The sequence below is a fragment of the Corvus kubaryi genome, unplaced genomic scaffold (genome assembly GCF_017639235.1).
Source record: "Corvus kubaryi isolate FWS band 111438036 unplaced genomic scaffold, C.kubaryi_AGA036_p1.0 split3-73, whole genome shotgun sequence".
Taxonomy (NCBI): Eukaryota; Metazoa; Chordata; class Aves; order Passeriformes; family Corvidae; genus Corvus; species Corvus kubaryi.
In genome coordinates, this window is record NW_024582091.1 from 40,673,220 (window position 1) to 40,700,383 (window position 27,164).

General features: G+C 36.7%; 1 protein-coding gene across 6 annotated transcripts in view; it reads left to right on the forward strand.

Annotated features, from left to right (window-relative positions):
• Window positions 1-27,164, forward strand: part of ZDHHC14 (zinc finger DHHC-type palmitoyltransferase 14) — a 95,862-nt gene that overhangs the window by 5,843 nt on the left and 62,855 nt on the right. The gene's annotated exons all lie outside the window — the stretch shown is intronic.

Here is a 27,164-nt window from a genome sequence, read left to right on the forward strand (position 1 = left end):
AATGTGAATCAGAGCCCTATCACTTCTGATACCATTTGACGCTTGCACTGATTCAACAAGCTGGAGGGTTTTTTAGTTTGTTTGTTTTGAGCTAATTAACACTTGATTTTTTGTTGTTGTTGGTTTTTTGCTGAGCATTTGTGTAATTGCATTTTCTTGCAAAAGGTGGATGCTGGAAAATTATTTAAGCTGAGGCTGTTTATGCGTATACGTGTGTACAAACCATTGATTTCTATGCTCTCACAATTGCTGGCAACCTGCTCCATGCCTCCCACTTTGAAAACCAGTGTGACTGGAGGACATTCATGAGTCACACTTTCTGAAGCTGTGTGTGGATTGTTCAATATTGAACTTCTGTGGCAAAGTGGTGTAACTTGCTGCTCACTGCGACAAACCTCTATGTGTAAACACTGAGGTCAGTAAACTGAGCATTTTCACTGTGGTATCAGCAACTCTTCTCATCTTATGGCAAGTGTTTTCTGCTCTTGCAAGAGGTTACCCTCTCTTAGTATGAGGTTGTATTCCAAGTAGGTGGAATGTTCTTCATTTAATAACCTCCTTTATCTTTGTTTCTCTGCTCTTAAGACAAGTAAGTTACTTGCATCTCTTGATGACCATGTCCTTAAATGATGAGTTCCTTAGAAGAACGTGCTACTAATCCAACTTCAATCCAACTGTTAAAGGCTGCTCTAAACTTACAGGGCGTTTCCTGTTGAAGACGTCAAAATGGATTTTAAAGCAAAAGCCATAATATATAAACTAAAATTATTGTTCAACAAGAGAACTGCATCTACATGGAAGGAAGAATGCATTTTCTACATGGAAGGCAGTCACTGCCTAGTTGTGCATAGTGACATAGGCAAGTGCAGTGTTGAGTAGGTGTTATTTTCTCCCAGTTTTCTTTTGTTTTGTTTTTTTAAAACCTGTCGTTAAAATTAAACCTAAGTAATATTTCTGTTCCTCATTTAGTAATATTATGCATCCCTGATAATTTAGTGAAAAAGACATGGAATACAGTAAGTCTAATCTTTAGGGTTTACATTTTGTATTGAGCAAATGATACTGTCAATTTCTAAGGGACTGTATGCATTCCAAGCAAATGTTGTTTAGTCTTTGCACTTAATTGCCCTGAAAATGTTAACTGTCAGAATCAAGTATCTCTCATGTACTAAGTATCTCTAATACTTTTTTCTCAACTAGGGAATTTTCTTTCCTTCATTACAAAAGAGTTTGCTTAATCTCCTAAGTTTCTCAGTGATCTGAGCAAGTGTGTCTGCTGAAGTTTCTCCCTGGCCAAAAGAGAGTAGTTTTGTACTATCTTATCTCAAAAATAGCACATCACTGTGCAGGTATGTCAGGATAAACTTGTAAACCTGCTTTAAATGAATTATATGATATAAATTGAAATCATTTCACCCAGAAATGAACTAATGGCATTTGATACTAGGTCATGTACTTCTGTTTTTCAAGGCAAGGTCTGTTTATGTGGAAATGGACAGTGATTAACCGCTTCATTTTCAGAGTAAAATTCTGTGGGGATAACAGAAGGAAGGATAAACTCTCATGTTTTTAGAAGTTGTGTCTTCTTTACTTCCCCTGAAACTGCAGAAACTTTTAATGGTTTTGTAACACTAACCCACTTTCCAAAACAGCTGTTAAACAGCTTTTTTTGTTTCTTTATGAGGTGTTTGGCTTGTTGTTTTTTGGTGGTTTGGTTTTGGTTTTGTTGGTTGGGGACTTTTTTTTTTTGTATTTGGCTTAGTTGATGGCCTTTATCTGCTGTTTCGTGGAGAAGTTTTGAATACTTTTTTTTTTTCTTTTTGTACTTATATTTCCATCTTTTCTTTGTGGAGGTGCAGGGAAATGAAAATCAGGACTATAGTGGTATAATGGGATGTTGGCTTCTGGGATGTTGGCTTCTCAGATAGTGTATCATTTGGAGACCTTGAGGAAATCATTGTGTAGCTTTGGATCATCAATACACATACATCTTCAGAGTGAAATGTGAATATTAGTGGTCATCTTTGCCTGATGCCACCCAAACTATTTTTTGAGAAATGGGAAATTCCATCACTGCTGGCTGGTGGGTGGTTTCTAGGCTCACCATAAGTGTTGTAGATAGGTGTAAATCCTTACCTGGAATATTTTATATTCATTCCAGAGAAGAGGGGAAAAGGTAATTTTAATAGTTTAGTTATTCTTACCTATATATATATACACAAATATATGTATGTATCTTCAAGTGTTTACAAATGCTGATAGATAGTACTTCTCTATATCTTGAATCTCCAGAATATGGGTTTTGACTTGTAATCTTGTGATGATGTTTGATAAAAGGTATCTTAATTTATCACTCAAAAGTCTGAGGCTTCTATTGTTGATATCTGCATAGTATGCCTGTTTTATTTTGTCCTTCCCCTTTGTCTGAGTGAATGTGTGTTAAAGATACATTTTATATCTTTTGGAGACTAGTGTAGGGAGAATCATGCGAAATAAATTTACACTATTGAAATATCTATCTGTTCTTCTTGGAAGACTGGTATTTTCATGTGGCTATCTGGAAGTCTTTTCATATCAACTCTGCAGAAATTTTCATTGGTGTTTTAAAGGAAAGATGGTCTTTTTCAGGTGCTTTTTCAAGTTAGTTTCTCAGGAATCATGTTAGATGTTTAGGTTCATGTAAAATATTCTTTTCTTTCATGTTGAAAATTGGACTAATGATGCAAAAGATACCTTTGTTGCTACATGATAATTTCTGTCATAGATGTCATGTTGCATTATTATTTTGTGAATGGCATTTCATACAAAACAAAGTATCTCAGTGGATCTGGATGACCAAGAAATTATCTTCCAGGGGTGGGCAGGGAGAGGGCTGGAAAAATACTATGTTAAAAAATATCTATGTTTTTTTGTAGATTTTAACACCTATGTTTTACTTTTTAGGTAAAATCCTTGCAAAACAGTTTCTGTTGGAAATGGTCTCTCTGTTGTTGCGCAGCATTAAACTGTTGACTGTAGCACTCAAACATGAACTAATTAGTGAGAAAGTGAAAATTGCTGCAGAAGAGGAGAAATCTGAGAATATTTTAAACTTTCTAAGCTGCATGCTTGTTTCAAAATGGCCCAGACAAAAAACCCTATAACACTAGCTTAAAATACTGGAACATTTTGAAAAATTGCTTAAGAAGTTGAACAGCTTTATCTAGGAAATTTTTCTTATCCTGATAGATGATTCTTAAGACCAAGTGAGGCTGTAGTAGCTGATGATCACTTCAGGTCCAGGCTGCCAGTAAAGGTTTGCATACAGCAGTGCAGTTCATCTTTCATGTGACAAAGCTGATGGAGAAAGGGGGAAAATCCCCTGAAGTCAGCTGGAACTACCAAAAGTTTATTAAACTTAATGTAATTACAGCCCATTTGTTTTTCAGAACTTAATACAAAGCTGTAAAGTGGACAAATTTTTTACAAATCAAAGAAAGAGACAAATTGAGAAATCAAGATGAAGCCTAGGTGTAATAGCCCCAAATAAAATTCTGTTCATATTTCTCATGTTGCAGAAGTACTAAATGATACTAACATAAAACATACTTAAGGAAGGATGCTGAAGTTGTTTTGAAGTTTCAGTTTTCAGCAACACACGCCCTGTCCCTTACTCTGTTGTTTCTGTTCGTATTTGAGCTCCTGCTCATACTGCAGTGATTAGGCAAAGGGGGCTTTGTGTTTGCAGAGCCTGACCATGGGCTTTCTGCAGTGCATAGGGGAGCTCTTACCCAAATGCATCCTAGAACTTCAACTACTAACTTGACAGTGTGCTGTAGTGCTGTATGATTGTACAGTTCTATGTATGATCACTTCCATTTCATCAGTGTCCATAGGGTTTATTCACATTATTGTGGCATGGTGGCTAATGAGCTCTTACATAATGAGCTTGGCTAATGAGATCACAGCTGGTTTTGGTTTATGTTTTTCCACCCCTGCTGTCCCCTGAAGTTGCTTACTGCAATAAATACTGGCAGTGTGCATTTGTTGTGGTATGTATGCAGTCAGTTCAGCTGCTTCTATAAATTTTACTCTTACTTAAAAAAAAATAAATTGTGGAACAAATCAAATAGAATACTGAAAATCAAATTGAGAACTGAGAACCTGAACTCAGAAGCTGATGTATATAAAATCTGAAGTTTGTGAATTTCATGTTATAGTTTAAGTGCAAGATAACATTTTTACATTGTCTGCGTTGAATGAGTCTATGCAATTAGTTTGAAGGCTTTAGTATATGTTTCTTGTACATAGGATCTATATATATCAGTTCTCAAGAGCAAGGAACAGATATGTTAGAATTTGTTATTATTTTAACATAAACACTCAGCATAATACTAAAAGTTATGAATATAGATTAAAAACATGGTCAGGAATTGGAAGCTTCCTCTTCCCCTCACCTCGCAAAAGGAGTACCAATACAAAATTTGTCTGATTTTGATAAATTTTGTGTACCATCTTTTTTGAACTGTATATCACTGTCTGTATATCATGAACTTGCAGTCTTGGTCTTGCATGTCCATTACACTTGTGAGATACCCCACTGGTTATGAATACCATGATTAAGGGCAGAGAAGCAAGTGTCAGACCAGCCTGTACTTAAATTTTGCAGGCATGCCTGTTTGTGCACATGGTATGGATTTTTGTGGCGCATCTATGCATGTTCCTTAGTAAACACTTTGATTGGCAAAAAGGGTTTTCTAGTGTTCAGTTAGTATACGAAGAGTTATGATTGTTTCTTATTTGGAACTGCGTAGAGCAGTTAAAAGTACCACAAAGAAAAGTAAGAGCTAGGATAGCCGTGACTTGTCTCTCGTCAGCATTGCAACTCGTTAATAAACTTACTTCTTATGTGTGGTTTCCTTAGAGCTGAAGCTCATAATGCTTCTATATGAGGAAAAAATACAATTTTTAAGATACTTTTATCATTTAACATGATTTGAGCTCTTTCCAGGGCTGAGAGGCATCGGGTGTGGGAACAGCAAGTAAACTATTATTAGTCAGAGTAGACAGGTTCATGAAGTGTGCTGCATGGTGTGATACCAAAGATTGGAGTGCACTGTTAAAAGAGCATATTCACTTCTGATTTGCTTTGGTGCATTAGTTTGGACAAGAGAAAGCTCGTGGGGGAATCCTATTTAATAAGTACCTGACTGGGGAGGGGCAATGGAAAAGAAAGAGCCTTGGAGCTTTCTCAGTTCTGCTCAATGACAAGACACAAAATGAGTTACCATTAAAACAGAAGAAAGAAGGGTGGGGTTTTTTTTTTGGTTTTTTTTTTTGTTTGTTTGTTTGTTTGTTTGTTTTGTTTTGGTCTGCTTGCCTGTTAGTTTTGATTTGTGGTGGGTTTTTTTTTTTTGCTGTGAAGATGATTTGACATGGGCACAGGTTGCCTAGTGAGACTATGGACATACTGAAAACCAACCAGGTACAGACCTGAGCAGTCTCCTCTAGCTGACCCTGCTTTGATCTGGAGTAGTTAGACTGAATTTTCAGAGGTCCTATCATACCTCAGCTATTCTGTGTTATCTGTGAAAATCAGAGAACTTAACATAACACAGTGAAGCAAGATGTTTTTAATCTAGAAAGATAATTTTAATCTTGTTTTGATGACTCATTTATCACCTGCATACTTTATGACATCTTCAGTTTTATCTAGTCATAAAATCTGAACCTAAAGTCTCAGTCTAACAAAACTTAAATTTTCCAAGTGAAAGTCATAGCTGTTCTTTCTATCCCTTCTCTTTTCTCACATTTGAATGTGGCTTTCTCAGTTCAAAGTGCGTTTTCCAACACTTTTTGGAGGTTCTTTTCCTGGTTTTTTCTGCTGTTCCTCACCAAGCTTTGCCCTGAACTATTCATCTGTCTTTTGCTGAATTATACTTACTGCTGTTATTTATAAGAAAAGAAAATATTAGGTTTTAGTAAATTTCATACAGAAGAATGTCTCTGTGTACAGTTGTTCCAGCAGTGTTTTATGTTCATCTGGTTGCCTTTGTCTTGCTTTTAGAACTTGTCTCTCCTTCTGTCTAGTATTCCTAGGCACTTGTTCACTTTTAATCGGCTAAGATCACTGCTGCTGTAGAGAAGGGATGTGAAGGCAGTAAAGTGAAGTTGAAAGACTTAATTTTTCCTTATAGTCATCAAAAATGAGCGTACCAGTTTTTTTCCTGTAATCTGCATTGTTTGCCTGTATCATTATGCAGTTGTGTGAAATCATGGGATCTGTCTCCTAGTGCTTGAGCCAGGTCAAAAAGTCATTCAGATCCTGCAGGTTCAGCTTCTGCCTTGAGCATGCTACTTGACAAAACAAGCTTCAGAGCAGCTTCTGTACCTTAAATGATAGTGCATTCCAGCTTCTAAACTCCTAGATACAAGGGATGAAATGGCTAGTCTGAAAAGCCGCTAAAGCTGGATTAGTTATCTTTGGGGAACGGAAAACACCCTAGATATGTCAGATTAGTCCAAGCTCCCTTTAAAGAGTGATTTGCTTAAAAAAATTAAATGTGTAAATAATTCCAGTAAGGCGGGTGTCCAGTTCTAGATTAAAAACTGGAAATAAAATTATAAGAGAAGAAATCTTAAATGAAACAGGGTGTATTTTATTGAAGCAAAAAATACATATTAATCTCTGTGTCCCATAGCAGCTATCAGAATTAAGTTTCTCCAAGGCTGGTGAAAGCCAAAGGGGACATCTTCCCATACCACATATCCAAAGCACTGTTTTTCAGAGTAAAGTTCATGTCTGTAGACCTGCGTGCTTTGTTTGAGAGGCCAGGAGTTGACATTCTGCTCAAGAATTCAAACAAAACTTAAGAGTACTTTATAGGAGCATGTCGGTTTCCTGTCTGTTTACAAGTCTCCATTGCAGCAAGATTAATCTGGTGGGTTTAGACTGCTGAAAAGGATGGACCCACCTCTTCCCTTCTCCAGGCCTCAGATGTCACTTCTTTTGTCTTGCTCTGCTGTTTTCCCCACCCAATGGTGAGCCACTTCAGGGAGTTCCCTTCCTGCATAAAACCTATGCTTCCCTTCTGCCCACACAAAGAAAAACTTTCTGCTGCTTTAGATCACTGAGCTGAATCCCTAAAAAATCAAGAAAAAACCTTACTACTAGTGAGAGGCAGGAGATTGTCAGATCATCTTAGCTGTGATTTGGAACTGTATCCCAGCTTGAGGAAACTTGTTAAGTAGTCTCGGTTCTTTGGCATCTGTGAGGGTGAAAACAGAACATCTTAGTTGCTTAATGCAAATCTAGAGAGTTCTGACTTTTTAACCATACTTTATTTCTGAAGTAACTGGGTTCTACTTTGTAGAACTTGAACTGCAGCATCTTTCAAAGAGCACCCCTTAGATGTTCATGTCTTACGGATTGTCTGATTTTTTTTTTTTTTTTAAGACATTGCACCCAATTTGTAACACAACACGGGTAGTAACTGAAGCAGTGTTTCTTCCTGCATCACTTCTTCAGTAGTCTGTGTTCCCTATTTCCAGACTGCTGAGCCAATGTATTGTATTCCATTTGATAGCAGAGGCTATGGAAAGCTCCATGAATGCTCTTTGACTTTCGTCTGTAAAAAAACCAGCTGTGTTAGCTCAAAATATGCTAAACTGAACCAGGAAGGGAGTATTGTCAATCCTTGCCATTTCTCCCAGCTTCAGCTGAGATAGCAAACAGCATGGGGAAATAGCTTGTTTCTTCACAGTCCCATTTAACTGCCTGCTTGGGTGAGGGGTTTTTTTTGGTTTTGTTGGTTTGTTTGCTATTGTAAATGTTGAAACATTCAACTTAGGAGGATGAAGGAAGGATGATAAAACAGTTAATGGAAATTTGAACACCCTGCATGCAAGAGACTATTGGGAGTGTATGTCTCTATTCACAGTGCGATTAAAAAATGGCCTTTAAAATGATTTTGTTAAATAAGACACCTAAAGCTAATTAGAGCAGAAGGAATTGTCTGCAGAGCAGAAGACGGGGAAGAAGCTGTGGACTGAAATCTGACAGAGATTAATCTCATTCAATATAAGACCTTGAAAGGGTAATCATTCTTTTACAAGACTCAAAGCTCAGAAGGCTCTCTTCACCTTGAGGTGTGGAGGCTTTGAGACTTCTCATCCCTGATGAGATGACTGTTCATCTTTAGGGTAGAATATGGGGTTTTTTCTTCCATAGACTCTTTCAGGATCAGGCTGCAATGTGCATTGGTTTTTAATGCTAGCCTCTGAAAGCTGGAATCTCATTTCCAGTACTTGAGTATATCAAAAGTAGTGTGCTGGAGGGCAGAGAGACATTGCAGAGGAGAGCCTGTAAGGACTGGGTGGAGTAAAATAATTTTGCTGTTTTACACAGCTCATGCTCGAGAAGAGTTTCGGAAACAGGCAACTGACTACGAATGTGAAAATCAAAACAGTCTGATATGTGAAAAACAACTGACATACTTGAGTCCCAGTAAGTGAAACTGTTACGGGCTGATATCCAGCTCGATTGAAAGGTAAACACGCCCTTCCCAATGTGCATACCTTTCTATTATTGCATCCTAGAAAACTTTAACCAAAAGTTCAAGTTACTAAATGATAGTCTGAAGGTGCAATTACACAATGGTTGACTGTTCCTGGTGAAAGTAAGTTTATTTTCTGTTCTGAAACTTTTATAAACAGTTGTTGGCACTAGTTCTTGCTGTTGCAACAAAGAAATGCCAGCTGCAAAAGGAGACCAAAAGTTTGCTACTTCTTAGTTCAATACAAAAGAAGTGACATTTTATTGAAATAATACCGTCACATATAATAATACTTTAATTTCAGCTTTATTGTAAGTATTATTTCTGACTGCACAGTAAAGGTCAAAGATTTAGGGAGCATATAATTTGTTACTGAAGTTGATCCTACAGATAGGAGTTGCATAGTTATGTTATTCATTCAGAATGAGTGCATCCCTAGGCCAGCTATACTTGTCCTCATGTTCTGAATGATGAAAAGATGGACAATTTTTGAAGATTGTTCAATACATGCATAAGAGTTGGGGGTTGGGGGGGAACAAGGAGTGGAGAAGAACTGAAGCATTTGCTGTAGTATTTGCTTTTAGAAATAAATTTCATTTACTCAAGGGAAAGTTGTTTTGTTTCCATATTTAGTTAGTACCCATAGGTAAGCCAGTAATAACTTTGGATGTGCATGCTGGATTTTTCAGTTGTTATTACATCCAGTACTGTAGACAGAGTTGGACTGTATTCTTAAGTTGCTTATGCATGTTGTGTCCTATCAACATCCCTCTCACTTCAGAGCCTGAAAGTAAGAAATAAGCATATGAAAAATAGGTGTGAATAGATACAAAATGTTGACAAGACTTGGGACGAAACACTGACAGTCCTGCTTCATCAGTGCAGAGTTAAGAATGCTGGGAATGACAGCATGGGGCATAGAGCTTTGTTACTTGACTCCTTTGGAGTTTGGTTATTTATATATTTGTTTTAAGAGGGGGTCAGGAAAGAGAGCTGTTAAGGACAGTTATACTGGTAGTTCTTTAAGGTTTCAAATTCTTTTTGTGGGGTTTTTTTTCAGTCCAGAAATACTTTTCCCTTTTCTTACTGTTCTTGGTTTCTCTTGTGCTACTCTTTCATGACCGGGAAGCTCTGTAGCTCTGACCGGTTCTTTGTTGTTCTTTTTTTGACTTCCAGTATGATAATGGTAAGGGAAAGACCTAGGAGACTGGCTTGCAGGTTTGCAGGTTACATATAGAAGAGATAGTGGGTTATTCTGACTCTTGGTTATACATAGGCAGTAGTCTGCAAGTGTGGCAGTCTCTCAAAGGTGTGTGTTGTGTTGTCTTCATAAAAGTAACTGACATTTGCCAAGAACTTGATTTTTAACAAGTAAAATCTGATACCTGTGCCTACGCTGGATATACCTCGCTGAGGGCAAGGCAGAACTCCTTCACTGAAATTACAGTTTTGAGTAACACCAGCCTAGCCATGAGTTTGGTAGCACAGCTGGTTTTGGGAATTAAGGTCTGCTCTGTGGGTGTGCTTTCACCTGTGGCTGTAGGCAGCATAAATGAAACTCTTTAAAATTGCTTCATTCACCACTTGTCTTCCAGTTTCTACAACCTTGAGTTCTGTGTAGTATTGTTATTATGCAGAAGTCATCTTTGCTTAAACTCCAGTTCATCTCCAGAACTGTCCCACCTAAAGCTTTAAGGGAAGCAGGACTCTCTGGGGGGATTTGGGGTGGAGGTGTTAAAACTAAAAGGCTTACGACAGAGGAAGGAGAGCCTGGCAGGAGAGTATCAAATTTAACTTCTACAGGCATGCTGGCATTTTACTGCATTTTGGCAGTCTTGAATGTAACAATTTTGCAGTTTGTTTTAGAATAGCTTTTCTGTGTGTAATTATTAGACCAGTAAGTTCCCAAACAGGCACTATTTCTGTTCTTTTCCATGTACTCCCTCCCAAATCATTATCTTCCCTTCTCGTCTCTTGTAGTACTAATACCTTGCATGTCCTTGCTCTTTGCTTTTGTGTTCTGTGGATTGATGCTTCTTCCTCCAGGTCTTTTCAGAGAGCCATAAAAGGGGCAGCACTGCCTCTTCTGCTAATCTTCAAGACCTGTTTCAGTGATGGGAAAGGTAGAGCCAAGGGCTTCTTTAATTTTGTAATGATGTTGTAGTCTTGAATATTTTTACCTCATTTTTGCAAGTCCTCCAAATAAGTCAAAGTTCCTTTTGTTTTTCAGTGCTTCTCTAAGTGAGGAGGGAAACACTATAGATAATGAGAGTACTAGAAAAGAAGAGTTGCTGTGCTGTGTAGTTTGGAGGCATTTGGCTGTTCAGGTGGCACTTACTTGGCTCTGTTATCTTTCATAGTTCTCACAGTGTAGTTACTGGAAGAAACTGGGGGAGGTCCAGAGATGCTCTTTGCAGGCAACGAAGTACATTTGTGAATGAATAGAATTGGGTGTTTTGCACAGGCTACTGCTCTGCTGTATGAAACAAGGTGGCTTGATGCATCACCTGTTTCTAACATGGTACCTAATGCATTGCACAGAATACTTGATCAAGGGTGGCTAAACGCTGCTTGTATAGGAATAAAAATATAAACCCCACTTTGTAACCTGAAATACTGATACTGCTTTTCAGTCAAAGTTCTAAGCAAATTGTGTAAGTGCAGCTATTTGATTTAAGTACACGTCAGTAGTGAAACGTGTGGTATACCAGAGTGACCAGTGAAACTGCCTGGGTCTTGATGACATGAAATTCATAGCGAATTTAGGTTAGCAAAGTACATGACATAATGGCTTTTACTGTATACCCTTTCCATTTTGTGACCATTTTATGTGCTTAAGACACTATTCTCCACAAGGTAATGTAATGCATATAGTTTGTTAATTAGACACACCAGCCCTATATTGACTGGTTTTGATTTTCATATTTTCTGGAACCTTCTTGTTTGCTATCATTTTTTGTCATTACTTCCAACATAATTCTTGTGTTCTGATTCTGACAATCAGCTTTCATTTGTGCTTTTTATATATCAGCGTTAAATATTAATCTTTTTTTGTTTTGAAGGTGCAGAAAACTTACTGCTTCAGCTTTGGTCGTATATCATAGTTCTAAATTTATTTTCAGTTTGTAAGATGACTCTATCTTTTGATAGCTTATGTTGACTGAAGTGGACTAAAGTTCATTTACCAGTGGAGGAAACTGAGATCAGCTTGGTTCTCCAGTGACAGCATTGGTCTAGTATGCATGCAAAAAGAATAAATACATCAAAATAGTGTTTAACTGTAAGTGGTAGTTATAAGAGGGTCAGGTGTTGATCAGACTACAGGCAGCTCAGAGGTGTGGGCATGTGTGTGACAGACATGCTGGATGAAAATTTTTGCTCTAGTAGAGATTTTTCTCAGCTGTTGATCAGAAGGCACAAAACCTAGTTAATACTAAACAGCTGTCAGGATGGAGAAGCAAAACTACTTTTGCTTTGCTGTTTGTTATTAGTTATTATTCCACTGTGACTTGGGGTAGGTTTTTTTGCAGTAAGATTGGCACTGGCTGCTTCCTCAGCTAGTTATCAAGGCTCCCTGCCATTTTGAGTTTATTTTTCTTGCACAAAGCTTGGGAAAAAAAGATGAACCTTATTCTAAAGGTCACTATGTCCAGCTGTCTTTATGAGCAATGGGAGTGAATGCGTTTCAGAACTACTGACCCTTCATCTATAATATTGTGCCACTGACTGCTCTCATTTAGAGCAAGGACCCACAGGACACTGAAGGGGTTTCAGCAGTTGTGAAACTGAATGAGGAGCATGTCCTGTTAAGGTAGCTGAATACAATGGATTCTTGTGTTGGCAGGTTCCACTGGAATTCTGGAATTTTCTTTAAGCAAAAATTCATCCACAGACAAACTTTTTTCTTTATTTGATGACAGCAGAGTTTTGAAGGGGGTGTCTTTTCCTTATGATAAGACATCAACTAACTCTTAGTACTGTTTGTGACTTTGATACATGAGGCTGTCTGCTGGGAAAGCTTGAGTCCAGTAATCTGCATCTGTCTCTTGATCTCATGTTTGTGAACACAGCTGTGTCATCAGTTTAATAAACATGTTTCTGTAGGGTGGAGTTCGACACATGGTGGAATCTTTGAAAAGGAGAAAATGCCCATTGACAGATGCAGATGCAATATTTGCTTTCTACTCTTTTTTGTTTTCCTCTTTGACTGGAGACAAACTATATCCTTTCCTAAGAAGTACCTGACATGTAGTTGTGTTCTAGAAGTGTGGTGTTTAGCACAATTCATGCTACAAATTGAAGACCATCTCCAAGGTCTGGTTTATTACAACCAGAAATATCTTTTGGAAGGCACTGTATTTTAAGATGGTATCTTCCCAGGCTTTTTTCTACAGCCTTCTTTTTTTTTTTTTTTTTTTCACATGGTTATACTTAAAATTGTTCTTCAGAATCTCTTGTTTTCAGTTTGTATTCTACCAATAGGACTAACATCGTGAAATCAAACCCTTCAGAATGGTACATTTCTCCTTGCAGCATTGCTTGGTTAGATGCAGGATAGCAACTCAACAAATTGTGTGCTCTGTGTTGTGCAAAACAGCAATGGAAAAATCTGCAAAAAGAAACCTGTTGTGAATGAGGGGCACTGAACTATGATAAATAAGGCTTTAAGAATCTATTCAGAAACCAGATTAGATCAGATTATTCTTCTCAGATTTGAATGATGATTTCTGTGAAATGAAATCGTCACATATTTGAAAGACATCAGAGGCAATACTTATGATGTGTACAAAAATTGTTAAATCCTGTTAGTGTAAACTGTTACTGTAGATCAGAAGTGGCATGTGTTTAATTACTTGAGCATGTTGCTTTTACAGGAGAACTCACTCTCCTCCCTAATACTCCTGATGGTGCATGGAGTGATATAGGCAATATAATGGAAGGTGCTGTACTCCCTTGGGTATTGCTTTCCTAACAATGAGTAGGTTAGGTTGTTAAATTGAGAAATGTTTTGAATATTTTTGTTTCGATTTCCTGGATGTCTTCCCTTTTATTTCTCTAAAGAGTAGAGAACCCATCACTAAAACTGGCAGCTTTCTTCATCACAAGAATTTCTTCTTTCTCTACCCCTTCCCTCTCACCACCCCAGATACCTTAAAAAAGATTGGGGTTTATTTTAGTCAGAGAAGGGTGATGCTGAGAGAGTTGCATTTATTGCCTTTGGATATGTAGAAGGATGATAAAAAGATGATTCTCCACATTGTTTAGGATGTGACAGGACATTATGACTTTTAAGTTGCAGGAGGAAGAATTCAGGTTAGAGCTTAGTAGACATTAGGAAAAAGAACCTTTTCCAAGAACATGTATGGATGAGGACTGAAATAAATTTCCTAGGAAGATTGTGGAATTGCCATCACTAGAAGTTGTTTGCAAGGCCTGTTAAATCTGAAGTGATTAGTGATCTTTTCTTGAAGAAGAGTAACTTCCAAAGATGGTTCCATTGCCATTATTCATGAATTTATCTATGAGATACTAGAAGGATTTTAGCTGAAACTGTTGTTTTTCATGTCTTCATTAATAATGCAGCACAGCTGGGGGTTGGGAGAAGGAGTGTGCTGTATATTGAGTAGAAGAAAATTATGTCAGTTACTTAATGCATTGTAACTATTACCACACAGAGGTGATATTAGAAAGGACTTCTGAACTTTCAAAAACAGGGATGCTGTTGTGACTCACAAGTTTTAAAAGGAACCTACAATCTAGAGTTTAGAGTAATCATAGTAGACTATTAATGTCTACAGAAATCAGTATAAATATCCACTGATGTCTTAGGTGATCAATGAAGTATGACATTAAAAATGTCATAGGTTACCAAGTTGATTAGATGGTATTTTCCAGTCTTACTACATTAAAAAAACCCTCATTTTATTGTAGAGCATGACCATTTTATCTGTTCATATTAATCAGCTAGCTGTAAATGTATTTGCCTGTTAGTAGGAAAAATCACACCTCATCTAGTAAGCATACAACTTGCTTATTACCTACTAAGGTGATTCCTAAATCCATCTCTTGGAAAGCCCATGGGGTTTTTGAAACAAATGGTACTGTACTCCTGGGCATATTTTTTTCAGATGTCACCTATGATATTTATTTTTTTGTAATAGGGAAGAGTTGAGCCCCTCTATTTTGCCTGGAAGAATAATGGCAGGTGAGAACAGCTTGGTGATGCCCACAGATTCTTTGATGGCTAGAGGTAGGCTGAACCAAGTAATTAGGAGTGGTGGTTAGCTCTTGCCTGCCTGATTTCTTGAATAGTGTATGCATAGTTTCTGGGAAGCCCTGGAGCTGTAGTGTATACACTTATCAGCTGTCTTGACATGTAACATGGAAAGGGCAAGTGCCTGCAGCAAAATTCTGGCATTGGAGAAGCTTATACAGTTACCTTATTAGAGACTATATGTGGTCCAGTATCTTAAATTTCTTGAACTAAGATCAAAGGAAGGATGAAACTTGGAAAACTTCCAGAGGACTTCCATGTGATTTATTGAGCTCTAAATATGTGAATTTCTAAATTACGGTATGTGTTATGACCTTCCAGTGAGTTTCAGTAGCATTGACAAGAGATACAGTAATAATCAATAGTGTGTGAAAATGTTTGGTTTGACCTAAATAAAATAAATGCTTATGGAATCTGTTCTTACTGTTTGCATTACTAAACATCTGAATTTTAATGACTAACTAGTTAGTACTTAGGATTATCTTAGCAGGTTTACCTGTCCAGTGTTAGCTTTGGAATCAGAATGAGTAAGGAAAACCTCAATTTAACAAGGTAAATTAGAGGTAGACAAAGACAGGTGATGAAAACATAGGCAAACAAATAGCAGGACTAATCCTGAGTTGACTGGCAGGACAACAGACTGGCCCACGATGGCAAGTGGAGGGTAGTTCGCTTCTCTTGCACTGCTGAAGTACATCTGGGACAAGTAGTCGAGGTTTTTATGAAAATAATCTCTTAAATACATGTGAGAGCAATTTGAAAGTGAGAGAACACTTGGAGCTTGCAGCATGGCTGTAATTGCTATGTTTAATTCAGATAAGCGATTTGAATAGGTAACAATCACCTCTGGACCAGTTGTTTTGCAGATCATTGATATCTGGTTTGTGTGCTGTAGCTAGGTGTTCTCACTCACTGCTGCTGATAGTCTCTACAGCACTCAACAAGCAAACAGCTAACCTGGTCTGTTGATTAGAGGTAACTTGTTTCCTAACATGTGGAATCCTGCCCTCTTGCTCCTCTTATCTGTGACCACAGCTGTGCATTAAAAGGGAGAGAGAAGAGGTCCCTGTTACGAGTAGATGCCAAACTATTTTACTTCTTTACTTTGTGTGCTTCTGTTATTTTGTGGCTTTTTTTTTTATGTTATTAAAAAAATAGTTAATGTTAAAGTAAGTATATGGCAGCTGTAAAGCTTTCACAGTCGAATGTTAAAAATTTGTGGAATAGGAATTGATCATAACTGCCTGGTATCATATTAATTGTGCATCTGTCTGAGGAGGGAAAAAGGCTATCTGTAGATTGAAAGTTCAGATATATTCCTCCCCCTCCCCACTGCATGCCTGTTAAAAATACTGCTTTTGAGGCATCCTCTTCACTGTATGAAAACTCTAAATTAGTTTCTTTGTAAGCCTGCCTTGTTTCCTCATGGTGGGACTTCGCAACTAATTTCATCTTTGTCCTGTTTCATTGGGTTTTTTTCCTTTCTTCTTCTCTAAAGTCTGATGTACTCTTGCAAAGACAAATTTAAGGTAAGTAGAGCTACCTATTTTCTGTTTTCAGATATGGTAGTTTATTGATTGTAAACTTTACTGAGGTAATGTGTAGAAATAGGAACATACTACTGTGGGTGATGCTAGACGAATCAATTAGGGCTTGGTGTTGCCCTAACCCATTTCAGCTGGGTCCTTCCAAGAAGTTAATAATGTTTTCTGAGAAATTGAATCAAAATTGGTACTGCAGTTGCCACTTGGATATGTTTGAGAATTAGCAAATGGAAGGGATAGGGCCATAGTTCTCCGGCCACCTTTCTTCTGCTTCCATTGACTCATAAATATATGTTTTTTAAACCTTTAATATTAGCTGACAGAGAATGATTTGTATCTCAAAGATTAGAAAATAATGTAACATGCAGAATAAAGATAAAATACTTGCAATGGTTTGTTTCTAAATTCATAGTTATGGTTGCATTAAGTTTGTGTGTGCTAATCAAGAGCATAATGTTCTATTTTTTCTATTAACTACTTGAATATATTTTATTGTGTTGAATTTTTGACAGAAAGTACTTCAATTTTCTTGAATCTAGGAATATTTAGTCAGATTGAAAAAAATCAATCTATTTGTAAATACTAGGAATACTTGAAAAAAATTGCATATGAAGTAGATTAAACCTCCCTTATTTATAATCTGTCATTTTGATTGACCCAAAACTATGCAGTAGTCTTTATTCTTAGTGGGTGTTATCAGGTGTGTAACTTCAGATTAGATGAAAACTTTCTGTGTTAAAGAGACCTAGGTATATCAGTGCCTTTAAACCAGTAGGCAGTTTCTTCATATATTCTACTTTTGTTTTTTGCAGTGCACTGTGTAAATAGCCATCATAGCTCGGACTGGCATGTGACTTAGAGCACTTTCTTTAGGGTGCACTTCAAGTCTGCTTTATATACTCTCCTTTGTTTATTTATTTTTTTTTTCCTGACACTAATTTATGTTAGATTTGGGCCCCATTTTGAGGTGAGTACAGTGTAATTGGTAAAATTAATTGGAAAGTCTGCTTCTTCTATGTCATTTCATAATGATAGAATTATGTCTTTGTTATTTTAGATAAAAAATGTAGCTACCAGAGTACTTATCTTCCTGGTTTGGCAGCCTTTAACATACTTGGATTTTGTATGTGAGGTTTACCAACATCACATAGTTTGATTCTGGAAAGTGAGTAGACCAGATTGTTTTCTGTTTCCTAAAGCATTGATTTTAAAAAATTGTTATAATTATACTTCTTGGGAAAGAGAAAGTAGGGCATTACTTGAAAAATAGCCAGTTTCATTACCATTGAAAGATACAAAATATTTCCATGAATACTATCAGTTCCAGAATTTTGCAAAGAGACAATGGCAAATTCCTTTGATATAAGACAAAAGCTCACAAAATTAATGATCTGTGGGAGTTGTTTTTTTATAATTTACCATTGCAGCTTTTAAGGTTTTCATTAGTTTTACACTGAGTAATAGTCATAGTCAAGGCAGAAACATAAACTTCTTGATGAGCAAGTTCTTTATTTATCCCATGCTGCCTGTTCCTGCCTTTTGTTGAAATCCTATGTGGATCTTTTCTAACTTTAAATATTTTGCTTTATTCTAAACTTCTGTATGTTATAAAAGATTTGTTTCAATGCAAGTTTTTTTTTTTCTGATTTTTTTGTCTGTAGTACAGTCCTCTCTCAATATCTGAAAAATGCAAATTGAAATCACCTTCTGATCATTTCTCTAACTTAATAAAACGCTGCTGCAGAGTCCATGAATTTTCTTTCTCTGCTTTTCCTAAGTTAAGGAATGCAAGTCTGAAGTAAAGCTTTCTTCCAGGTTTTTCTTTGGAGCTTGTTGTCTACTAATTTGTTGCTGATTTAAAGCAGCAACATGCCAGACAGTTCCATTAATTTCTTTTGTATGACTCTCTTTTCTTTTATACACTTAAGAGTGATCTTAAAGACTTTGAAATTAATCAGAATGGGTATCTGCAGGGTATTCTGGAAATCTAAATCGAAGTTTGCTTTGGGTATCTTTTGCAATATGGATTGTTATCGTGTCTTATATGTACTGTAGTTGGGTTTTGAGTTGATCCTGTACCAAGATTATGTTGTATGGATTTTGTTTAAATAGATCTAGGTCTTCCTTTCTAGCAGATAATGAAGATTGTATTAAATCAGCTGTAAAATCTCCTTTGCAAATGAGCCAGTGTCTGACTTCCTTCTCAGCGGAAAAATAGGTTGAATTCTCACAGTGATTTATTTTTTGATTCGAACTATTTACAATATAAGCAGTATACATGGAAACATTGTTTCATTTCTGCCATGCCTCTCTTAAAAAAGTTTCTGAAAAGAGGCCAGGCTGTTTTCAGGTTTTTTTAATGGATAAGATTATCCAAAGATAAGGGCAGGGAGGGACAGGACTACAAGAACAGTTCATTTCTAAACCTCGACAGAACAGTCAAGGTGCCTTGATGAGTTGGAGATGACTAGAAACAAATATAATCATGGAAGACACAGAATAGCATAAAGCTCGTTACCATCTTTGTGTTGGCAATTCATATACATCTGACTGTGCAAGTCTTGATCTCTCAGCCTCTTTCAGTGACATTTTATTGCAAGTATCTGGCAACTCAGGTTTAGGATGACTAAAACAAAACAGCCTCCTCTTTCCACTGTTCATTTCCGATGTTTGATCAGTAGTAGCTGTAAATATACTTCCTATAGATTTTTGGCTTGTTAGCATTGAATGATGGCCACTGGACATGCGATGACGCAACTGGATTTCTCTAACTTGCCTTTTCTCATCTGTGATGGCAGTAAGAGTAGGAGGTTTTGGTCTTATGTGTAGGCAGTGGGAAATACTCTGTTACTCAAGTACTTTGTATGTATAGCCCCCAGCTCTCTTGCTACTTGCACAGGGATTTACTTTTGGTGTCCTGCCAGGTGTTTGCTGGGATTTAGACATTTGCAGAGGAAGAAAGATTTGTAAAATGTCTGCTGTAAACTCATGGAAAGGTATACAGGACATGCTGTTACAGACAACATGGTTTATATTTGTAGAAATATTTATAGAGGATACTGTGGTATCCTGAGTTTGGCTGAAAGGGTGTAAAGCCTACCATTGAACATGAAGGAAAACTTAATTTGGGGCTATTTTGTTTCATGCCTGTCTGTAGATCCTGACATCTGGTTGTGGAGTCCTGTCTTGAATTAATCAGTAATGCATAGTCAGGAGACTGAAGGATGTTAAAGCAAGTCTACTTAAAGATGAAGAAGCAGTTAGAGTGATTTTGTGGTCCAGTTGTAGTTTTTATAAACTGAGCATGTTTTAGTGCTACTTTTCAGAGAGTAGGAGTCCAAACACAGGGATTCTTCTGAATACTGTAATTACTAAAAATCTGCTCTTGGATAGTTGCTGACAGGGGAAAGCAAATGTTTTCTTTGTTACAGTCAGCAGAAATGTGAGCAACTCCCATCAAAGTAAGAATTACTCCAAATTATTATTTTGGGTGTGTCAGTCATTCTACGGAGTAAGTAAAGAGTGGCATGTTTTGGTACAGTTTCTTACTTCATAAATTTAGCCTTGTTATCAAAATTGGTTTCCTCTCTCTTTACAGTCAAGGAATTACATTACATCATACTTAACAGAAATGCAGCAGAAAATACAGTCTTATTTATCCAGTTTCACAATAACCACAATTATTTTTCCCTTATTTAATAAGCTCTTCTTTTTTGACTTATCAACCCATGTTTTCATTGCCCCTAACATACATACTCGGAAAAAGGCACTTTTGTTTAACAAGTGTATCTTTATAAGGGAAAAGTAGTGAAGCTGCTTTTTTAATCTTCTGTGAAATCCTTTTAAAATAACTGCATCTCCTCTTCATGAAAATGCCATGGAAAACCCTCAGATATAATACCTGCCCCCAGCACTCTCTTACCCTCCTCCCACAGTATTTCCAATATAAAAGATATTTAGTAGAGTACTAATTTCTTTGTCACCTCTACCTTTCGATTTTAATTATAACAGGAGCGTTGTTAGATATTCTTTAGTTCTTTGTACTTTCTCAAAATTGTGTAGAAGGTTTGTCCTGGTCTTTCGGAAGTTATGGAAAAAAAGCTGGAAAAGAGAGAGTAGATGGACAATTGGATAAATTGTGCACTCTGGTCCTTAGAATGTTTTAAGAGGAAAATAAAATGGCTGAACTTCATGTCAGTTCTTCTTCACCTTCCTTGTGTGGTGGAATGGCCACCAGAGAATTGAGTGGTTTTTGTATACATGTACACGCTGTACAGGGTGTTTCAGAGTTGAGGTGAAAATACTCAAGTGACACTTACTGTAAAATGTAACTAATGTGCTTTTGTATGTTTCCCCTACTTTCTCTCTCTTGAATTCTTTTAATCAGAGGTAGATAAACAGTTGAAACTTAAATTTTTTTTTGAAAAGTGGGAACTGAGATGGCATGCTCCCTCAGTTTAGGCCTGTGATCGCAGCCTGAATGGAAGGAGAATGTGCATAAAATCCTGGAAGTGCAGATCACGCTCAATGACATGTAATACAAGTGAAAGAGTGATACTTGTCTTGGATATACTCTTAGTTTTCTCTTATGAAAACAACATGCCAAGTCCAACAGTTTGGGGTTTTCGTCGTATCTTTATTCCTAAAATCATGTCTTTTTTTTTTTCATTGAGATACTTTGAGGCTATTGATTAAAATCTCAGCAGTAAGCCATGTAATAGTTTATATCTGCCTCTTTCTTAAAAATATCTGTGAATGCTTTTGGATGTTCTTTTGTATATACTCTAAATTACTAGAAAATGTGTGAAAGAATTCTGTAATTGTTTGCCCTGCTTAGCCAAGGAATTCTGTGGCAGTTGCAAAGACTGAATCTGCAACTAGAGAGAGTAACTATTGCAGCTGATTGGCACAGAATGTTTCTTTGGAATTTATACTGTTACCTGTTTTTTCTTTTCTTTTCCTTGTATAGGAGTTCAGAGACAGGCAATGCTTTGTCTGCATTGTGTGCTTTTGTGTGTCTGACACACATGCCTCTCAACTGCCACATTTTTAGTTTGAGAACCCTCTGAACTTGCATGCATAACATGTAGTTAAAATTTCATTTAAATGTTAGCTAAGCCATATAGATTTTTCTGTTTGTTTTTCACTGCTGCTTAGGTTTAATGGTATTGAGCTCTGTAGAGGACAGAGGAATTGGCAAGTTTGTTTTCAGCAAATACATGTCATCCACTTGGTCTAAAGAGGATGCTTGTATATATTTTTAGCATAGTTGACTGTCTTTCTGGTAACTTCAAGTAAACTCCTGGTTGTGATGTATTAATGAGGTTTTTTTATTTGAAATAAATGGTCTCTTAAATCATGCTACTGTTTATTTTGCTTTTATATAACAGCAAAAATAAATTGTGATATCTTTCTCATAATAAAGTTGATTTATATGGGATTAGTGTACAAGTGGACTCAGGTGCACAGAGATGTTCAGATACCTGACTTCCTGACGGAATCAGTAGAAATTCAGAGAGATACCTTAAATACATTTTTGAACCTGGCCACAAGTACTTTTAATGTGTTTTAGGCCTAATGATAACTATTTGAAGTGATCACTAGGTGAACTCTTCTTTAAAGTGATCGCTTTATTGTTTAGAACTGTAAGTTTCTCTTGCAAGAGATATTAATGTAACTATGTATCACAGAGAATTACCAGCAAGAATAACCATATTTCAAAAATTTTATGCAGACATATATAGACAAGCAAAGTTTTTTTGCTTGCTGCCAAAGTGCTGTACAGTTCTGTCCTTTAAGGGTAACTTGACTTTGCTTTTGGAGCTGTGAGAGACAGTTACTGTTTTGGTAAATAGCCATGGTTTGAATATTACATTAAGCTGCCTGCTGACAGAAATTATTTTAATTGAGAATATAATTAAAAAGAAAAAAACAAGACAACAACAACCCAAAGCTGCTCTCCTAATTTATTTAACCTTCTTTAAAAAAGAACATCAGTGCATATGAGGGAGACTAAGATGGAGGGGTAAATATGTTCAAGTACATAGCAAATTGAATTTGAATATATGGAAGGAGGATGTGTAGCAGATTCATTTTGCTATTCTTAACCTTGTGGATAACACCTCCAAAGGAGATCTTTACCTCTGGCAAAGAGCGTAGTGGTGGACTTTCAGGATAGTGAGTGTGGGCTTGATTTGATGGGTTGTAATAATGTATTTATTACATGGTTTCCTTTGGGAGAGTTCTTCATGGAGTTTGTGGCTAGAAGGGACCATTAAATTGCCAAGTCTGGCATCCTTTACATACAAGTCTTTATCTTTCATTCAGTTTTCCTGATAATGAACCTTTTGACTTAAATGACCAACATGCAGTTTCAGTTTGTGCTTAGCTGAAGTGTATTTGCCAGAAGTATACGCGTCCTTCATTTAAAGCTGTCGAGGGATTGAGAAGACACTAATTTTTGTGCTAGTTTTGTTCTCATGATTGCTTCACTTCCTTGTTTGTAGGGAAAAAAATGTACTTCTGCACTGTGGCGGTGGTTTAAAATTGATCCTGACTTTTCAGGTTGATAACATGTTTAACAGCTGTAGCTGTATAATAAAAATGCATATATGTGCATAGTATATACATAGGTCCATATGCTCTGTCTTAATTCCTATTATTAAATGTTTTTGTTTGGAAATTCTGCTGTGCCCTTTGTCTTTTACATATGATATATGAATATAGTACAAAAATGGCAAGTTGATTTGAACACAAATGCTTTTATTGTAGTTTTATCTAGTACAAACATTTCAATACAATTCTGTAAATTAATTAATAGTAACACAATTATCTCAGCTTTTTATTATCTTTGCTCTGAATTTGTGGTACAGAGCTTTCATTAAAGAGCATCATTAGAACAGGATTGCACAAATATCTGCCTTTAGGCTTTAATAACTTCTGATACTTATTTTTGAGCATGTGCTAGTTGGATCTTCTAGCTTCTAGATTCATCTAGCTTTTTTTCACAATATTCTGCAGAAGTTGTATTTTTATATTTATTTTTTTGTCTCAGGTATTCAGGTCCCTAGTATTCATCAATTCCCACGCTGTATGGGGACTGAAAAAGTATTTTGGCAGTGGACAAAATCCCTAATGGCTTTGCAGCCTCCTATGAGAGTGTTCTTTTCAGCCAGGTTTTGGGTTATTAGAATTTGACCCACATAGTATTAATAGACCTTCAAATATGGTGTTATTTTCCATTCCCTTCATTATATTACTGTCTGGCATGCTATTGCATTCAAGTGCAAAATTGCTTTCAGTATGTATGTTTTGGTAGACATCAGTGTAGTTTTCTATCTTGTATGGTTTACTTTTGGTCATGTTGCATGTCCTCCCCCTACCCTGTAACAGAATTTCGGCCTTTCATAGGTAATCCTCTTATTTTTAGTATGGTGACCTACATTTTTCAGCCAAGTATATATATTTGAGAAGCTTGGGACTACTAGCCATGTTGTTGACTTTATTTTAGAATTTAGTGATAGAGTAGAGCTCAGTGTTGTGTTGAGATCTGGGCAGTATTCCTACCTTTCCCAGGTTTCTTTTGGTAATTCACGTAAAATCAGAATTTCTGTAGTCACTATTTGTGGAGTTTTTTGGTTTGACTTAAGAATCTAGAATTTAACTTAGAAAATCTTAATCTAATTGCTCTAATCTCTCATGTACAATTGAATTAATGGCAATTTTGTATTAAGTAAATACAAAATTCTGCTTTCATATGTAATAAAAATACTATGCAAGTACACCTAGTGTGGAAGATATGCTGCTGAGTGTTTCAGTTGGACACCCAAACCTTGAATGTTTGTTTGCCTTTCTGCACCTGAATTTTTTCCATCTCAAATTTTGAGGTAATGCTTTATAGGTTTTAGGGATGTATTTTCAGGACAGCGTTTTGTAAGATGCTTAGTTGATATAATTATGAGCCTTATTGAGTACCACATCAGGAAACTGAGGAGTCCACCTTTCTAGAAAAACTTGAGTAGTGCTCAGTAGAGAAGGTCTCAAGCTGTATTTCAAATGCTGAGAAGAAAACAGAGTACTGAGTAGTTAGTTGCTCAGTAAATGGGTGTTGATTCTTCTTTTTAACTGAATCAAGGAGCAGCCTTGTGGGCAGTGGTGGGATGTAATTCTATAAATAAGAACTGACCATAATGCATGCACACAAGGCAAGGGCAGATCGAGGCTCCCAGGCATCTTGCCCATTGCTTCTGGCAATGGCTTTGACATTTACTGACTTGGGAGTGCTTGATATTGCAGCTTGATTTGTCTCTAGGCCTGGTGTCTGTTCCTAACTGTATGACTAGTAATAGCCTGCGGAACCTATGACGTGAGTGAGATATGGTACGGAACAGCTTTTAAAAGTTGATTTTGACAAGGGCCATTGTAAGGTTGGAAAGAAAAATCTCATGCCAGAAAAAAGGTCAGGCGTTTCGGGGTTAAGAACAAATGACTGATCTGCCAGTGTATTTGTAAACTGTGTTTAATCATTGCTGTGGACAATCCATAATTTATCTGCTGCTAAGGAAAAGGAACATGAAATTTTGTTCTCAGAATGAGCAATCTAGATGGGAGCTATTCATCAAAGTTTGAATGTCAGAAAGGTCATGGGAAGAGATTTGTAAAATTTTCATAATTCCAGAAATAACTCCTTCGGCATCCAAAAAGAAACTTGAGTATTTAGGAAAGAACCTAGTGTATCTGATACCATCCTGCAGCAGGGTGGGTCAGCTCTGTGTGATGGATGTTCTGTTCAGCAGGGCTGTATGTTTTCTCATACCTCTCCCTTCCACCCTGTGGGAAGGAAGGGGGAGATAACACATTTTGTGAGACAAACAGAATTCATTCCCTTTGCTGCTTAAGTCTGTCTTGTTTTGTTTTTGCTATTCTGTATGAAAACCAACAGTATACTTCAGAGACCCTATATTAAACTTGCTGTTAATTAAGTTCTTCAGATAAAAATCTCCCAGCAGGAGATTTTTGAATTGGGAGGATTTAAACTGGAGCTCTCATACGGGGCCTCCTGCTGTAGCATGCTCTGCTCTCTGTGAAGGCTCTACATAACAAAAATGTCAGAATATGCAATGTATTTATCAGCCTGTTTGTTAATATTTTTTTCTATTCAAATGTTTTCTACCTCTCTTCAGTTCTGTCATGTCTCTTTATTGTCCTTATTTTTAAACACATTCTATGTCAGAATGAGTTTCCTGGTATTTGGTTTTCAAGTTCCAATTCTTAAACCGTTAACATCTTGTGATTGCAGATAGGAAAAGGAAACAGATTTCAGAGGTTTTTCTTCGTGGAGTAGGTATGTCAAGATGCAGAATATTTGGTTGCATATTGTAAATGTCTGTGAAGTACTCTTGGAAAAGTCTATTTTCAAAGAGACTAGTATGAGGAATCAATATTATTCCCTTTTTGCTTGGTCTTTTCTCCACTCCCCCGAGAGTTTAATTAATCTGATCAGTATTGATGCAGGTAGTAGCAGAGAATATATTCTTTCTAAAGCAAAAGTAACAGGAATAACTTTATTTTCTTTAAAAGCAAAGTATGTGGCTTTTTAATACACAGATCACAAAATCATTGAATTGTTTGGACTGGAAGAGAGCTTAAAGATCATCTATTCCCAGTTCTGTTCCAGTAGAGCAGGTTGCTCAAAGCTCCATGCAACCTGGCTAGGAACACTTCCGGGGATGGAGCATCAGCCATGGAGTAGTAAGTGTGCATTGTCAGATAAAGGAACACTTGCTACGTAATTGGTAGGCTGGTATAAATCTTGCAGGGAAGTATTTGATTGCAGCAGGCAATATTGCCATAAATTTAAAAAAAATCTCTAAAATAAATTGCCTCTGAAAAAATCCAGATTGGCATTTGTGTATGTTTCTTCCTTCCTGCAAGTTTTTTTAATTAGCATTTTGGGTAAGGCCTTGTTTATTGGTGATGTCGAAAGATAGGCAGAGAGTGGAGTTCAGGAGCATCTTAGCTTCTTCCCTTACTGTTTTCACTGTTGGAGTAGAACCAGCATGTAACAAGGTTTTTAAAATGTTTCTCTCATTCATGATCTAAGGCTATTGATAACAATTCATAAAAAAAATGTGAAGCTTTCAGAAAAGAGTGTGGTTTTAAGAGTAAAAAATTTAGCTTCAGGCCTTTTGAGGCTAAAGATCACAATGAAGAAAAATTTCATTTTTCTATAGAGATTTAAGTGTGGGTCCTGGTTGTTTTTTTTTTTTTAATAATGCCTATTGTTGCATTAATGTTTTAAATTTTGCCTGTTTTGTCAACCATTTAATCTGTCTGCATCTAGTTTCATCTTCTGTGTGGTATTCTGTGCCATTTTTCCCTTTCTGTTTTTCATAATCTAGAGTGCAGCCTGGCAATTTTGTTCTTCCTGTATAGTGCTGATTCTTGTAGTAAAAGATTGGCACAAATCTAGCAAAGTCTTTTCTTGAAAATTGCTTTACAGAGGAGCTGTGAATTTACAGTCGTATGCTACTGCTGTATAAGTATATACAGAGGACAGGTTTAGTTGTAATGATGTTTTGAAGTGCCTTGACTCTACTGAAAGTGGCTCCAGAAAGGATGAAAACTGCAGTTCTATGTCTGAAAGGAATTAGCAGAGCTCAGGAAGTGCTGTGTAATGGTTTTCTTGATGATTCATAGCACATTTATTTTTAGCCAAGAAAAAAAATTACTTCACAACCTGGTGGTGTTTTGAAAAAGAGTGAAGAAATCAAAAAGTTTGTTCTGGTATGCATCACTACTATTGCAAAGTTA